Genomic DNA, 3902 nt, shown 5'->3' with positions numbered 1-3902 from the left:
ACCATGACCAAGGCCGCTCTTATACGGACAACATTTAATTGGGTCAGGCTTACAGGTTCAGAGGTTCTGTCCAGTATCATGAAGGTAAGAACATGATCTCATCCAGGAAGGCATGGTTCAGGAGAAGCTGACAGATCTACAACTTCATCTGAAGGCTGCTAGCTGAATGCTGGCTTCCAGGCAGCTAGGATGAGGGTCTCCAAGCCAACTGTCACAGTGACACTCCTACTCCAACAAGGTCACAGTTTCCAATACTGCCAAACTCTGGGGCAAGCACATATAAACCATCACACAAGTAAACATTTCTGTTATCTAAATACAACTTTAGTCTCCTCCCGTTTTCTTCAGGAAGCAGGTTAGATGGATGCTAGACACTCACAGAAAATAACACCTGCTCCATTCTGCCCATCAGGGACACTGGTACTAGACACTTCCCTTCAGTTCTCCAGCCCACCCGCTACAACGCTCTTCTCAGCTACACAGGGTGCCTGGCCTTCTCCTCTTTCCTGAGACATAATTCCAGAGGGGGCTTCCAGCCAGGACAGGGTGGCAGGCAGCAGGGAATGAAGGACCACAGAAGTCTCTCTCAGGACACAGACAGAGACAGTGGGGCCTGGGCAGAGGCAGGAGGGCCAGAAATCCAACTTAGCAACCATTTCTCTCAAGAGGGCAGAAGTGTGAATGTTGTTGGGAAATATGAGCACTGTCCCAAGGAGGTTCCAGCTCAGCTGGGGACAGGGGCCTCACTCAGACTCCATTACTAACTACAGGGGGTTGACAAGAGGTGTACTCCCCCCTCTCTGCTTTTCTATCCCTAGATTCAGTCACCAGAGATTGCAAGTCGAGAGAGGATCTCTGGGGCCAGATCTCAGTTGCACGTGGCTTGGCTCTGGAAGTTTCTGATTTTAAGCACTAAAAGGGCCAAGAGATAATGAGAAACAGAGGCAGAAAGTGGGGGAGAGACCACAGGCCAATTCCTTGCAGGAGAACGAGGGAGCTTCAGGGTCCCTGAGCCCCAGGAGTGCGGGAACCAAAACAGTCAAGTCTGGTAAAATCAAAACCAAAACAGTCTTGCTCCACTGACTAACAGTGGGTGTCAGTAACGGGAGGTAAAACAGAGGGGTCCAAATAGATGCTTTTGGACATGGCACCCATTAGGACAGTAAAATTGGAAAACAGAAACTGGGAGAAAAGTCGAGGTTTGGAGAGTCTCTCAGGAAGACAGAGAATAAAGGAACCAGAAGTAAGGGGAGGTTTCCAAGAAGTTACCTGTATCCCACAGCCAAGTTACAGAGGACAGGGAACAGGGGATGTGAGATGCACATAGCATTCACAGCAGAGCCTCCAAGGGTCACCTTCCTGTGTCCCCAGACCAGACAGCAACTCAGTCACTAACTCCTTATGCCCCCCTTCCTCTAGCTCAGATGCCACACACATGTCTCTCTTCCGCCCTTGACAGTCATCATACATACACCAGTCTGCCTGCTTTCTTGCAAGGGGCCTCAGAGCCTCTCAGGTCAAGACCCAAGTCTCTGAGCGTACTGAGGGGCTGGCCGATACTGCCACCTCCTGGCCATAATCTCACTCCCTGAGTCTGTACATGAATCCCACTTGGACTGCTCATGCCCTTGAGGGCCACCAACATTTTGGCCACCTGGCCTGCTCATCCCTTTGAGGGCCACCAATAGACAAAATGCTTAGCCATGATTTTTCTTTAGACAGAAAGGAAATGTGCCAACATCTCCCCCATAAATTGCAAAACAGAGGGAACACTAACATCCCAGTACTGTGGGGAATGCTGTGCCAATGGGTTTCCTCCCCAACTCAGGGTCTTTTCCTCCTCTGTTGGACAAAGCACAAAGGAATGGCACCTTTTATGTGACATATACCACATTATCCTTTGTGTGCCCTGGCCTGCCTTTCCCACAATCTCTGCCTCCCTCCCTTACCATATTTCCCTTGTGTCTGGCAAGGACTGCACCCTCCAGTGTTGAGAGGATCTCTCCAATTTTTTTCCTTTACTTTGATTTTATTGAAACAGGATTTCTCTGAGTAGCCTTGGTTGTCCTGGAAGTCACTCTGTAGACCAGGCTGGCATTGAACTCAAACATCTACTTGTCTCTGCCTCGAAAGTTCAAGGATTAAATGTGTATGTCACTACTTCTTGGACTGAATTTAAATTTCTTACTTAAAAGGTATTTTATGTAACGTAGGCGTGTGATAGAGTTTGAGCCCCTCTCGTGCACCAGGCACTTGTGTCCGGCTTTCCAGCGCCTGCAGTGAAGACGTCCCACCCATCCCCAGCAGCCAAGCCCTCCAATTCCAAGAACCCGAGAGTCTTCTTTGACGTGGACATCGGCGGGGAGTGAGTTGGACGAATTGTTTTAGAATTGTTTGCAGATATTGTTCCTAAAACTGCAGAAAATTTTCGTGCATTGCGTACAGGAGAAAAGGGCACTGGATGGACAGCTGGGAAACCTCTGCATTTTAAAGGATGTCCTTTCCACCGAATTATTAAGAAGTTTATGATTCAGGGTGGAGACTTCTCAAATCAGAATGGGACAGGTGGAGAAAGTATTTATGGTGAAAAATTTGAAGATGAGAATTTTCATTATAAGCATGATCGGGAGGGTTTGCTGAGCGTGGCAAATGCTGGCCCCAATACAAATGGTTCTCAGTTCTTTATCACAACAGGCCCAACTCCTCATGTGGATGGGAAACGTGTGGTATTTGGTCAAGTAATGAAAGGACTCAGTGTGGCAAGGATGCTTGAAAATGGAGAAGTGAATGGTGAAGAACCTGCCAAACTGTGTGTTATTGCAGAATGTGGAGAATTGAAGGAAGGGGATGACTGGGGAATATTCCCCAAAGACGGCTCTGGTGACTGTCATCCAGATTTCCCCGAGGATTCAGACATAGACTTAAAGGATGTAGATAAAATTTTATTAATATTCGAAGACTTAAAAAACATTGGAAATACTTTTTTCAAGTCTCAACACTGGGAGATGGCTATTAAAAAATATGCAAAGGTTTTAGGTACGTGGATAGTTCAAAGGCTGTTATTGAGAAAGCAGATCTAGCCAGACTGTAACCTAGAGCCTTAAGTCATGTGCGGCTGAATATTGGTGCTTGTGAATTGAAGATGTCAAATTGGCAGGGGGCGATTGACAGTTGCTTGGAGGCTCTTGAAATGGACCCTTCAAACACTAAAGCGCTATCCCGAAGAGCGCAAGGATGGCGAGGATTGAACGAATATGATCAAGCATTGGCTGATCTTAAGAAGGCGCAGGAGATAGCCCAGGAGATAAAGCTGTCCAGGCAGAATTGCTTAGTCAAACAAATGATAAAGGCACAGGAAGATAAAGAGAAGGCAGTGTATGCAAAAATGTTTGCTTAATAAGGATTAAAGTTTCCTTAACTATTATACATTGATTATATAAAGGACAATGTATATTACTGTCTACATAATCCCTGATGTGTTTTTCTTGACCTTTGTCATTGTTTACATAGCAGCGCTGACATCGGTTCCTTCTTAATAAAGCTATGAATTACAGTGAATCTCATTTAAAAAAAAGGGTATTTTATATCAGAAGTTTGAGGCACACACATTTAATCCCAGTACTCTGGATACAGACATAGGTGGATCTTGAGTAGAAGGCCAGCCTGGCATACACAGTGAGTTCTAGGACAGCAAGGGCTACACAGAGAAACCCTGACTTGACAAACTAAAACAATAATAAAAAATATTTTAATTACACTTATTGATTTCCATACACTCTCACAAGCTCTCTCCCTCTCCCTCCTTGTTCTCATTCTCTCTCTCTCTCTCTCTCTCTCTCTCTCTCTCTCTCTCTCTCTCTGTGTGTGTGTGTGTTTGTGTGTGTGTGTGTGTGTGTGTGTGT

At 46.0% G+C, this 3902-nt stretch overlaps 1 pseudogene; it reads left to right on the top strand.

The window, feature by feature from the left end:
- The first annotated feature begins 2221 nt into the window (after window positions 1-2221).
- Window positions 2222-3525, top strand: Ppid-ps13 (peptidylprolyl isomerase D, pseudogene 13; annotated as a pseudogene).
- Window positions 3526-3902: the final 377 nt, after the last annotated feature.

This window comes from Rattus norvegicus, chromosome 10, assembly GCF_036323735.1.
Source record: "Rattus norvegicus strain BN/NHsdMcwi chromosome 10, GRCr8, whole genome shotgun sequence".
Classification (NCBI taxonomy): domain Eukaryota; kingdom Metazoa; phylum Chordata; class Mammalia; order Rodentia; family Muridae; genus Rattus; species Rattus norvegicus.
The sequence above is the reverse complement of the archived record's forward strand: the minus strand, read 5'-3'. Positions and strand labels throughout refer to the sequence as shown.